The sequence below is a fragment of the Cotesia typhae genome, unplaced genomic scaffold, assembly GCF_013202065.1.
Source record: "Cotesia typhae breed Kobodo isofemale line unplaced genomic scaffold, CoteBio_Ctyphae contig_41, whole genome shotgun sequence".
Taxonomy (NCBI): Eukaryota; Metazoa; Arthropoda; class Insecta; order Hymenoptera; family Braconidae; genus Cotesia; species Cotesia typhae.
In genome coordinates, this window is record NW_027423749.1 from 24,477 (window position 1) to 39,129 (window position 14,653).

The following is a 14,653-nucleotide window of genomic DNA, read 5'->3' on the forward strand; positions in this document are numbered from 1 at the left end:
CTCTGCGACCATTCTTTCAAAAATTGAACTTTCGCATTTTACTAAATAACGTACATAATCGTTGTTAGTAGGTTACTTACAAGCTATCTAGACTATTTCCAACCTTCCAGGACCCATAGACGAAAAGTTACGTAATTGATCGTTCTCTGTGCCCAAACGTTCAAAAATTGAACTTTCGAATTTTACTAAATAACGTACATAATCGTTGTTAGTAGGTTACTTACAAGCTATCTAGACTATTTCCAACCTTCCTAGACCCATAGTAGATATGTGATTTAATCGACCGTTCTCTGTGCCCAAACGTTCAAAAATTGAACTTTCGAATTTTACTAAATAACGTACATAATCGTTGTTAGTAGGTTACTTCCAAGCTATCTAGACTATTTCCAACCTTCCGAGACCCATAGTAGATATGTTACGTAATCGACCGTTCTCTGTGCCCAAACGTTCAAAAATTGAACTTTCGAATTTTACAAAATAAAGGTCGTAATCTTCTTTAGCAGGTTACTTACAAGGTATCTAGACTATTTCCAACATTCCAAGTCCCATAGAACTTACGTTACGTAATCGACCGTTCTCTGCGCCCATTCGTTCAAAAATTGAACTTTCGCATTTTACTAAATAACGTACATAATCGTTCTTAGTAGGTTACTTACAAGCTATCTAGACTATTTCCAACCTTCCTAGACCCATAGTAGATATGTTACGTAATCGACCGTTCTCTGTGCCCAAACGTTCAAAAATTGAACTTTCGAATTTTACAAAATAAAGGTCGTAATCTTCTTTAGCAGGTTACTTACAAGGTATCTAGACTATTTCCAACATTCCAAGTCCCATAGAACATACGTTACTTAATCGACCGTTCTCTGCGACCATTCGTTCAAAAATTGAACTTTCGAATTTTACAAAATAAAGGTCGTAATCATGTTTAGCAGGTTACTTACAAGGTATCTAGACTATTTCCAACCTTCCTAGACCCATAGTAGATATGTTACATAATCGACCGTTCTCTGTGCCCAAACGTTCAAAAATTGAACTTTCGCATTTTACTAAATAAAGGTCGTAATCTTGTTTAGCAGGTTACTTACAAGGTATCTAGACTATTTCCAACATTCCAAGTCCCATAGAACTTACGTTACGTAATCGACCGTTCTCTGGGCCCATTCGTTCAAAAATTGAACTTTCGAATTTTACTAGATAACGTACATACTCGTTCTTAGTCTAGATAGCTTGTAAGTAACCTACTATTTCCAACCTTCCAGGACCCATAGAAGAAAAGTTACGTAATTTTCCGTTCTGATCGCCCAAACGTTCAAAAATTGAACTTTCGAATTTTACTAAATAACGTACATAATCGTTGTTAGTAGGTTACTTACAAGCTTTCTAGACTATTTCCAACTTTCCGAGGTCCATAGTAGATATGTTACGTAATCGACCGTTCTCTGCGACCATTCGTTCAAAAATTGAACTTTCGCATTTTACTAAATAACGTACATAATCGTTGTTAGTAGGTTACTTACAAGCTATCTAGACTATTTCCAACCTTCCAGGACCCATAGACGAAAAGTTACGTAATTGATCGTTCTCTGTGCCCAAACGTTCAAAAATTGAACTTTCGAATTTTACTAAATAACGTACATAATCGTTGTTAGTAGGTTACTTACAAGCTATCTAGACTATTTCCAACCTTCCTAGACCCATAGTAGATATGTGATTTAATCGACCGTTCTCTGTGCCCAAACGTTCAAAAATTGAACTTTCGAATTTTACTAAATAACGTACATAATCGTTGTTAGTAGGTTACTTACAAGCTATCTAGACTATTTCCAACCTTCCGAGACCCATAGTAGATATGTTACGTAATCGACCGTTCTCTGTGCCCAAACGTTCAAAAATTGAACTTTCGAATTTTACAAAATAAAGGTCGTAATCTTCTTTAGCAGGTTACTTACAAGGTATCTAGACTATTTCCAACATTCCAAGTCCCATAGAACTTACGTTACGTAATCGACCGTTCTCTGCGCCCATTCGTTCAAAAATTGAACTTTCGCATTTTACTAAATAACGTACATAATCGTTCTTAGTAGGTTACTTACAAGCTATCTAGACTATTTCCAACCTTCCTAGACCCATAGTAGATATGTTACGTAATCGACCGTTCTCTGTGCCCAAACGTTCAAAAATTGAACTTTCGAATTTTACAAAATAAAGGTCGTAATCTTGTTTAGCAGGTTACTTACAAGGTATCTAGACTATTTCCAACATTCCAAGTCCCATAGAACTTACGTTACGTAATCGAACGTTCTCTCCGCCCATTCGTTCAAAAAATGAACTTTCGCATTTTACTAAATAACGTACATAATCGTTCTTAGTAGGTTACTTACAAGCTATCTAGACTATTTCCAACCTTCCTAGACCCATAGTAGATATGTTACGTAATCGACCGTTCTCTGTGCCCAAACGTTCAAAAATTGAACTTTCGAATTTTACAAAATAAAGGTCGTAATCTTGTTTAGCAGGTTACTTACAAGGTATCTAGACTATTTCCAACATTCCAAGTCCCATAGAACATACGTTACTTAATCGACCGTTCTCTGCGACCATTCGTTCAAAAATTGAACTTTCGAATTTTACAAAATAAAGGTCGTAATCATGTTTAGCAGGTTACTTACAAGGTATCTAGACTATTTCCAACCTTCCTAGACCCATAGTAGATATGTTACATAATCGACCGTTCTCTGTGCCCAAACGTTCAAAAATTGAACTTTCGCATTTTACTAAATAAAGGTCGTAATCTTGTTTAGCAGGTTACTTACAAGGTATCTAGACTATTTCCAACATTCCAAGTCCCATAGAACTTACGTTACGTAATCGACCGTTCTCTGGGCCCATTCGTTCAAAAATTGAACTTTCGAATTTTACTAAATAACGTACATACTCGTTCTTAGTCTAGATAGCTTGTAAGTAACCTACTATTTCCAACCTTCCAGGACCCATAGAAGAAAAGTTACGTAATTTTCCGTTCTGATCGCCCAAACGTTCAAAAATTGAACTTTCGAATTTTACTAAATAACGTACATAATCGTTGTTAGTAGGTTACTTACAAGCTTTCTAGACTATTTCCAACTTTCCGAGGTCCATAGTAGATATGTTACGTAATCGACCGTTCTCTGCGACCATTCGTTCAAAAATTGAACTTTCGCATTTTACTAAATAACGTACATAATCGTTGTTAGTAGTAGGTTACTTACAAGCTATCTAGACTATTTCCAACCTTCCAGGACCCATAGACGAAAAGTTACGTAATTGATCGTTCTCTGTGCCCAAACGTTCAAAAATTGAACTTTCGAATTTTACTAAATAACGTACATAATCGTTGTTAGTAGGTTACTTACAAGCTATCTAGACTATTTCCAACCTTCCTAGACCCATAGTAGATATGTGATTTAATCGACCGTTCTCTGTGCCCAAACGTTCAAAAATTGAACTTTCGAATTTTACTAAATAACGTACATAATCGTTGTTAGTAGGTTACTTACAAGCTATCTAGACTATTTCCAACCTTCCAAGACCCATAGTAGATATGTTACGTAATCGACCGTTCTCTGTGCCCAAACGTTCAAAAATTGAACTTTCGAATTTTACAAAATAAAGGTCGTAATCTTCTTTAGCAGGTTACTTACAAGGTATCTAGACTATTTCCAACATTCCAAGTCCCATAGAACTTACGTTACGTAATCGACCGTTCTCTGCGCCCATTCGTTCAAAAATTGAACTTTCGCATTTTACTAAATAACGTACATAATCGTTCTTAGTAGGTTACTTACAAGCTATCTAGACTATTTCCAACCTTCCTAGACCCATAGTAGATATGTTACGTAATCGACCGTTCTCTGTGCCCAAACGTTCAAAAATTGAACTTTCGAATTTTACAAAATAAAGGTCGTAATCTTGTTTAGCAGGTTACTTACAAGGTATCTAGACTATTTCCAACATTCCAAGTCCCATAGAACTTACGTTACGTAATCGAACGTTCTCTGCGCCCATTCGTTCAAAAATGAACTTTCGCATTTTACTAAATAACGTACATAATCGTTCTTAGTAGGTTACTTACAAGCTATCTAGACTATTTCCAACCTTCCTAGACCCATAGTAGATATGTTACGTAATCGACCGTTCTCTGTGCCCAAACGTTCAAAAATTGAACTTTTGAATTTTACAAAATAAAGGTCGTAATCTTGTTTAGCAGGTTACTTACAAGGTATCTAGACTATTTCCAACATTCCAAGTCCCATAGAACATACGTTACTTAATCGACCGTTCTCTGCGACCATTCGTTCAAAAATTGAACTTTCGAATTTTACAAAATAAAGGTCGTAATCATGTTTAGCAGGTTACTTACAAGGTATCTAGACTATTTCCAACCTTCCTAGACCCATAGTAGATATGTTACATAATCGACCGTTCTCTGTGCCCAAACGTTCAAAAATTGAACTTTCGCATTTTACTAAATAAAGGTCGTAATCTTGTTTAGCAGGTTACTTACAAGGTATCTAGACTATTTCCAACATTCCAAGTCCCATAGAACTTACGTTACGTAATCGACCGTTCTCTGGGCCCATTCGTTCAAAAATTGAACTTTCGAATTTTACTAAATAACGTACATACTCGTTCTTAGTCTAGATAGCTTGTAAGTAACCTACTATTTCCAACCTTCCAGGACCCATAGAAGAAAAGTTACGTAATTTTCCGTTCTGATCGCCCAAACGTTCAAAAATTGAACTTTCGAATTTCACTAAATAACGTACATATCCGTTGTTAGTAGGTTACTTACAAGCTTTCTAGACTATTTCCAACTTTCCGAGGTCCATAGTAGATATGTTACGTAATCGACCGTTCTCTGCGACCATTCGTTCAAAAATTGAACTTTCGCATTTTACTAAATAACGTACATAATCGTTGTTAGTAGGTTACTTACAAGCTATCTAGACTATTTCCAACCTTCCAGGACCCATAGACGAAAAGTTACGTAATTGATCGTTCTCTGTGCCCAAACGTTCAAAAATTGAACTTTCGAATTTTACTAAATAACGTACATAATCGTTGTTAGTAGGTTACTTACAAGCTATCTAGACTATTTCCAACCTTCCTAGACCCATAGTAGATATGTGATTTAATCGACCGTTCTCTGTGCCCAAACGTTCAAAAATTGAACTTTCGAATTTTACTAAATAACGTACATAATCGTTTTTAGTAGGTTACTTACAAGCTATCTAGACTATTTCCAACCTTCCGAGACCCATAGTAGATATGTTACGTAATCGACCGTTCTCTGTGCCCAAACGTTCAAAAATTGAACTTTCGAATTTTACAAAATAAAGGTCGTAATCTTCTTTAGCAGGTTACTTACAAGGTATCTAGACTATTTCCAACATTCCAAGTCCCATAGAACTTACGTTACGTAATCGACCGTTCTCTGCGCCCATTCGTTCAAAAATTGAACTTTCGCATTTTACTAAATAACGTACATAATCGTTCTTAGTAGGTTACTTACAAGCTATCTAGACTATTTCCAACCTTCCTAGACCCATAGTAGATATGTTACGTAATCGACCGTTCTCTGTGCCCAAACGTTCAAAAATTGAACTTTCGAATTTTACAAAATAAAGGTCGTAATCTTGTTTAGCAGGTTACTTACAAGGTATCTAGACTATTTCCAACATTCCAAGTCCCATAGAACTTACGTTACGTAATCGAACGTTCTCTGCGCCCATTCGTTCAAAAATGAACTTTCGCATTTTACTAAATAACGTACATAATCGTTCTTAGTAGGTTACTTACAAGCTATCTAGACTATTTCCAACCTTCCTAGACCCATAGTAGATATGTTACGTAATCGACCGTTCTCTGTGCCCAAACGTTCAAAAATTGAACTTTCGAATTTTACAAAATAAAGGTCGTAATCTTGTTTAGCAGGTTACTTACAAGGTATCTAGACTATTTCCAACATTCCAAGTCCCATAGAACATACGTTACTTAATCGACCGTTCTCTGCGACCATTCGTTCAAAAATTGAACTTTCGAATTTTACTAAATAACGTACATACTCGTTCTTAGTCTAGATAGCTTGTAAGTAACCTACTATTTCCAACCTTCCAGGACCCATAGAAGAAAAGTTACGTAATTTTCCGTTCTGATCGCCCAAACGTTCAAAAATTGAACTTTCGAATTTTACTAAATAACGTACATAATCGTTGTTAGTAGGTTACTTACAAGCTTTCTAGACTATTTCCAACTTTCCGAGGTCCATAGTAGATATGTTACGTAATCGACCGTTCTCTGCGACCATTCGTTCAAAAATTGAACTTTCGCATTTTACTAAATAACGTACATAATCGTTGTTAGTAGGTTACTTACAAGCTATCTAGACTATTTCCAACCTTCCAGGACCCATAGACGAAAAGTTACGTAATTGATCGTTCTCTGTGCCCAAACGTTCAAAAATTGAACTTTCGAATTTTACTAAATAACGTACATAATCGTTGTTAGTAGGTTACTTACAAGCTATCTAGACTATTTCCAACCTTCCTAGACCCATAGTAGATATGTGATTTAATCGACCGTTCTCTGTGCCCAAACGTTCAAAAATTGAACTTTCGAATTTTACTAAATAACGTACATAATCTTTGTTAGTAGGTTACCTACAAGCTATCTAGACTATTTCCAACCTTCCAGGACCCATAGAAGAAAAGTTACGTAATTGACCGTTCTGTTCGCCCAATCGTTCAAAAATTGAACTTTCGCATTTTACTTAACAACGTACATAATCGTTCGTAGTAGGTTACTTACAAGCTATCTAGACTATTCCCAACCTTCCTAGACCCATAGTAGATATGTTACGTAATCGACCGTCTCTGTGCCCAAACGTTCAAAAATTGAACTTTCGAATTTTACAAAATAAAGGTCGTAATCTTCTTTAGCAGGTTACTTACAAGGTATCTAGACTATTTCCAACATTCCAAGTCCCATAGAACTTACGTTACGTAATCGACCGTTCTCTGCGCCCATTCGTTCAAAAATTGAACTTTCGCATTTTACTAAATAACGTACATAATCGTTCTTAGTAGGTTACTTACAAGCTATCTAGACTATTTCCAACCTTCCTAGACCCATAGTAGATATGTTACGTAATCGACCGTTCTCTGTGCCCAAACGTTCAAAAATTGAACTTTCGAATTTTACAAAATAAAGGTCGCAATCTTGTTTAGCAGGTTACTTACAAGGTATCTAGACTATTTCCAACATTCCAAGTCCCATAGAACTTACGTTACGTAATCGACCGTTCTCTGCGCCCATTCGTTCAAAAATTGAACTTTCGCATTTTACTAAATAACGTACATAATCGTTCTTAGTCGGTTACTTACAAGCTATCTAGACTATTCCCAACCTTCCTAGACCCATAGTAGATATGTTACGTAATCGACCGTTCTCTGTGCCCAAACGTTCAAAAATTGAACTTTCGAATTTTACAAAATAAAGGTCGTAATCTTGTTTAGCAGGTTACTTACAAGGTATCTAGACTATTTCCAACATTCCAAGTCCCATAGAACTTACGTTACGTAATCGACCGTTCTCTGCGCCCATTCGTTCAAAAATGAACTTTCGCATTTTACTAAATAACGTACATAATCGTTCTTAGTAGGTTACTTACAAGCTATCTAGACTATTTCCAACCTTCCTAGACCTATAGTAGATATGTTACATAATCGACCGTTCTCTGTGCCCAAACGTTCAAAAATTGAACTTTCGCATTTTACTAAATAACGTACATAATCGTTCTTAGTCGGTTACTTACAAGCTATCTAGACTATTCCCAACCTTTCTAGACCCATAGTAGATAAGTCACGTAATCGACCGTTCACTGTGCCCAAACTTTCAAAAATTGAACTTTCGCATTTTACTAAATAACGTACATAATCGTTCTTAGTCTAGATAGCTTGTAAGTAACCTACTATTTCCAACCTTCCAGGACCCATAGAAGAAAAGTTACGTATTTGTCCGTTCTGATCGCCCAATCGTTCAAAAATTGAACTTTCGAATTTTACTAAATCACGTACATAATCGTTGTTAGTAGGTTACTTACAAGCTTTCTAGACTATTCCCAACCTTCCTAGACCCATAGTAGATATGTTACGTAATCGACCGTCCTCTGTGCCCAAACGTTCAAAAATTGAACTTTCGAATTTTACAAAATAAAGGTCGTAATCTTGTTTAGCAGGTTACTTACAAGGTATCTAGACTATTTCCAACATTCCAAGTCCCATAGAACTTACGTTACGTAATCGACCGTTCTCTGCGCCCATTCGTTCAAAAAATGAACTTTCGAATTTTACTAAATAACGTACATAATCGTTCTTAGTAGGTTACTTACAAGCTATCTAGACTATTTCCAACCTTCCAGGACCCATAGAAGAAAAGTTACGTAATTGATCGTTCTCTGTGCCCAAACGTTCAAAAATTGAACTTTCGAATTTTACAAAATAAAGGTCGTAATCATGTTTAGCAGGTTACTTACAAGGTATCTAGACTATTTCCAACATTCCAAGTCCCATAGAACATACGTTACTTAATCGACCGTTCTCTGTGCCCAAACGTTCAAAAATTGAACTTTCGAATTTTACAAAATAAAGGTCGTAATCTTGTTTAGCAGGTTACTTACAAGGTATCTAGACTATTTCCAACATTCCAAGTCCCATAGAACTTACGTTACGTAATCGACCGTTCTCTGCGCCCATTCGTTCAAAAAATGAACTTTCGAATTTTACTAAATAACGTACATAATCGTTGTTAGTAGGTTACTTACAAGCTTTCTAGACTATTCCCAACCTTCCTAGACCCATAGTAGATATGTTACGTAATCGACCGTTCTCTGTGCCCAAACGTTCAAAAATTGAACTTTCGAATTTTACAAAATAAAGGTCGTAATCTTGTTTAGCAGGTTACTTACAAGGTATCTAGACTATTCCCAACCTTCCTAGACCCATAGTAGATATCTTACGTAATCGACCGTTCTCTGCGCCCATTCGTTCAAAAATTGAACCTTCGCATTTTACTAAATAACGTCCATAATCGTTCTTAGTAGGTTACTTACAAGCTTTCTAGACTATTCCCAACCTTCCTAGACCCATAGTAGATATCTTACGTAATCGACCGTTCTCTGTGCCCAAACGTTCAAAAATTGAACTTTCGAATTTTACAAAATAAAGGTCGTAATCTTGTTTAGCAGGTTACTTACAAGGTATCTAGACTATTTCCAACATTCCAAGTCCCATAGAACTTACGTTACGTAATCGACCGTTCTCTGCGCCCATTCGTTCAAAAAATGAACTTTCGCATTTTACTAAATAACGTACATAATCGTTCTTAGTAGGTTACTTACAAGCTATCTAGACTATTTCCAACCTTCCTAGACCCATAGTAGATATGTTACATAATCGACCGTTCTCTGTGCCCAAACGTTCAAAAATTGAACTTTCGCATTTTACTAAATAACGTACATAATCGTTCTTAGTCGGTTACTTACAAGCTATCTAGACTATTCCCAACCTTTCTAGACCCATAGTAGATAAGTCACGTAATCGACCGTTCACTGTGCCCAAACTTTCAAAAATTGAACTTTCGCATTTTACTAAATAACGTACATAATCGTTCTTAGTCTAGATAGCTTGTAAGTAACCTACTATTTCCAACCTTCCAGGACCCATAGAAGAAAAGTTACGTAATTGTCCGTTCTGATCGCCCAATCGTTCAAAAATTGAACTTTCGAATTTTACTAAATAACGTACATAATCGTTGTTAGTAGGTTACTTACAAGCTTTCTAGACTATTTCCAACCTTCCGAGGTCCATAGTAGATATGTTACGTAATCGACCGTTCTCTGCGACCATTCGTTCAAAAATTGAACTTTCGCATTTTACTAAATAACGTACATAATCGTTCTTAGTAGGTTACTTACAAGCTATCTAGACTATTTCCAACCTTCCTAGACCCATAGTAGATATGTGATTTAATCGACCGTTCTCTGTGCCCAAACGTTCAAAAATTGAACTTTCGAATTTTACTAAATAACGTACATAATCGTTGTTAGTAGGTTACTTACAAGCTATCTAGACTATTTCCAACCTTCCAGGACCCATAGAAGAAAAGTTACGTAATTGACCGTTCTGTTCGCCCAATCGTTCAAAAATTGAACTTTCGCATTTTACTTAACAACGTACATAATCGTTCGTAGTAGGTTACTTACAAGCTATCTAGACTATTTCCAACCTTCCGAGACCCATAGTAGATATGTTACGTAATCGACCGTTCTCTGTGCCCAAACGTTCAAAAATTGAACTTTCGAATTTTACTAAATAACGTACATAATCGTTCTTAGTCGGTTACTTACAAGCTATCTAGACTATTCCCAACCTTCCTAGACCCATAGTAGATATCTTACGTAATCGACCGTTCTCTGTGCCCAAACGTTCAAAAATTGAACTTTCGAATTTTACTAAATAACGTACATAATCGTTCTTAGTAGGTTACTTACAAGCTATCTAGACTATTTCCAACCTTCCTAGACCCATAGTAGATATGTTACGTAATCGACCGTTCTCTGTGCCCAAACGTTCAAAAATTGAACTTTCGAATTTTACAAAATAAAGGTCGTAATCTTGTTTAGCAGGTTACTTACAAGGTATCTAGACTATTTCCAACATTCCAAGTCCCATAGAACTTACGTTACGTAATCGACCGTTCTCTGCGCCCATTCGTTCAAAAATTGAACTTTCGCATTTTACTAAGTAACGTACATAATCGTTCTTAGTCGGTTACTTACAAGCTATCTAGACTATTCCCAACCTTCCTAGACCCATAGTAGATATGTTACGTAATCGACCGTTCTCTGTGCCCAAACGTTCAAAAATTGAACTTTCGAATTTTACAAAATAAAGGTCGTAATCTTGTTTAGCAGGTTACTTACAAGGTATCTAGACTATTTCCAACATTCCAAGTCCCATAGAACTTACGTTACGTCATCGACCGTTCTCTGCGCCCATTCGTTCAAATAATGAACTCGCATTTTACTAAATAACGTACATAATCGTTCTTAGTAGGTTACTTACAAGCTTTCTAGACTATTTCCAACTTTCCGAGGTCCATAGTAGATATGTTACGTAATCGACCGTTCTCTGTGCCCAAACGTTCAAAAATTGAACTTTCGAATTTTACTAAATAACGTACATAATCGTTCTTAGTCGGTTACTTACAAGCTATCTAGACTATTCCCAACCTTCCTAGACCCATAGTAGATATCTTACGTAATCGACCGTTCTCTGTGCCCAAACGTTCAAAAATTGAACTTTCGAATTTTACTAAATAACGTACATATTCGTTCTTAGTAGGTTACTTACAAGCTATCTAGACTATTCCCAACCTTCCTAGACCCATAGTAGATATGTTACGTAATCGACCGTTCTCTGTGCCCAAACGTTCAAAAATTGAACTTTCGAATTTTACAAAATAAAGGTCGTAATCTTGTTTAGCAGGTTACTTACAAGGTATCTAGACTATTTCCAACATTCCAAGTCCCATAGAACTTACGTTACGTAATCGACCGTTCTCTGCGCCCATTCGTTCAAAAATTGAACTTTCGCATTTTACTAAATAACGTACATAATCGTTCTTAGTAGGTTACTTACAAGCTATCTAGACTATTCCCAACCTTCCTAGACCCATAGTAGATATCTTACGTAATCGACCGTTCTCTGTGCCCAAACGTTCAAAAATTGAACTTTCGCATTTTACTAAATAACGTACATAATCGTTCTTAGTAGGTTACTTACAAGCTATCTAGACTATTCCCAACCTTCCTAGACCCATAGTAGATATGTTACGTAATCGACCGTTCTCTGTGCCCAAACGTTCAAAAATTGAACTTTCGAATTTTACAAAATAAAGGTCGTAATCTTGTTTAGCAGGTTACTTACAAGGTATCTAGACTATTTCCAACATTCCAAGTCCCATACAACTTACGTTACGTAATCGAACGTTCTCTGCGCCCATTCGTTCAAAAATGAACTTTCGCATTTTACTAAATAACGTACATAATCGTTCTTAGTAGGTTACTTACAAGCTATCTAGACTATTTCCAACCTTCCTAGACCCATAGTAGATATGTTACGTAATCGACCGTTCTCTGTGCCCAAACGTTCAAAAATTGAACTTTCGAATTTTACTAAATAACGTACATAATCGTTCTTAGTCGGTTACTTACAAGCTATCTAGACTATTCCCAACCTTCCTAGACCCATAGTAGATATCTTACGTAATCGACCGTTCTCTGTGCCCAAACGTTCAAAAATTGAACTTTCGAATTTTACTAAATAACGTACATAATCGTTCTTAGTAGGTTACTTACAAGCTATCTAGACTATTTCCAACCTTCCTAGACCCATAGTAGATATGTTACGTAATCGACCGTTCTCTGTGCCCAAACGTTCAAAAATTGAACTTTCGAATTTTACAAAATAAAGGTCGTAATCTTGTTTAGCAGGTTACTTACAAGGTATCTAGACTATTTCCAACATTCCAAGTCCCATAGAACTTACGTTACGTAATCGACCGTTCGCTGCGCCCATTCGTTCAAATAATGAACTCGCATTTTACTAAATAACGTACATAATCGTTCTTAGTCGGTTACTTACAAGCTATCTAGACTATTCCCAACCTTTCTAGACCCATAGTAGATAAGTTACGTAATCGACCGTTCACTGTGCCCAAACTTTCAAAAATTGAACTTTCGCATTTTACTAAATAACGTACATAATCGTTCTTAGTCTAGATAGCTTGTAAGTAACCTACTATTTCCAACCTTCCAGGACCCATAGAAGAAAAGTTACGTAATTGTCCGTTCTGATCGCCCAATCGTTCAAAAATTGAACTTTCGAATTTTACTAAGTAACGTACATAATCGTTGTTAGTAGGTTACTTACAAGCTTTCTAGACTATTTCCAACCTTCCGAGGTCCATAGTAGATATGTTACGTAATCGACCGTTCTCTGCGACCATTCGTTCAAAAATTGAACTTTCGCATTTTACTAAATAACGTACATAATCGTTCTTAGTCGGTTACTTACAAGCTATCTAGACTATTCCCAACCTTCCTAGACCCATAGTAGATATGTTACGTAATCGACCGTTCTCTGTGCCCAAACGTTCAAAAATTGAACTTTCGAATTTTACAAAATAAAGGTCGTAATCTTGTTTAGCAGGTTACTTACACGGTATCTAGACTATTTCCAACATTCCAAGTCCCATAGAACTTACGTTACGTAATCGACCGTTCTCTGCGCCCATTCGTTCAAATAATGAACTCGCATTTTACTAAATAACGTACATAATCGTTCTTAGTAGGTTACTTACAAGCTATCTAGACTATTTCCAACCTTCCTAGACCCATAGTAGATATGTTACATAATCGACCGTTCTCTGTGCCCAAACGTTCAAAAATTGAACTTTCGAATTTTACAAAATAAAGGTCGTAATCTTGTTTAGCAGGTTACTTACAAGGTATCTAGACTATTTCCAACATTCCAAGTCCCATAGAACTTACGTTACGTAATCGACCGTTCTCTGCGCCCATTCGTTCAAAAATTGAACTTTCGAATTTTACTAAATAACGTACATACTCGTTCTTAGTCTAGATAGCTTGTAAGTAACCTACTATTTCCAACCTTCCAGGACCCATAGAAGAAAAGTTACGTAATTTTCCGTTCTGATCGCCCAAACGTTCAAAAATTGAACTTTCGAATTTTACTAAATAACGTACATAATCGTTGTTAGTAGGTTACTTACAAGCTTTCTAGACTATTTCCAACTTTCCGAGGTCCATAGTAGATATGTTACGTAATCGACCGTTCTCTGTGCCCAAACGTTCAAAAATTGAACTTTCGAATTTTACAAAATAAAGGTCGTAATCTTGTTTAGCAGGTTACTTACAAGGTATCTAGACTATTTCCAACATTCCAAGTCCCATACAACTTACGTTACGTAATCGAACGTTCTCTGCGCCCATTCGTTCAAAAAATGAACTTTCGCATTTGACTAAATAACGTACATAATCGTTCTTAGTAGGTTACTTACAAGCTATCTAGACTATTTCCAACCTTCCTAGACCCATAGTAGATATGTTACGTAATCGACCGTTCTCTGTGCCCAAACGTTCAAAAATTGAACTTTCGAATTTTACTAAATAACGTACATAATCGTTCTTAGTCGGTTACTTACAAGCTATCTAGACTATTCCCAACCTTCCTAGACCCATAGTAGATATCTTACGTAATCGACCGTTCTCTGTGCCCAAACGTTCAAAAATTGAACTTTCGAATTTTACTAAATAACGTACATAATCGTTCTTAGTAGGTTACTTACAAGCTATCTAGACTATTCCCAACCTTCCTAGACCCATAGTAGATATGTTACGTAATCGACCGTTCTCTGTGCCCAAACGTTCAAAAATTGAACTTTCGAATTTTACAAAATAAAGGTCGTAATCTTGTTTAGCAGGTTACTTACAAGGTATCTAGACTATTTCCAACATTCCAAGTCCCAT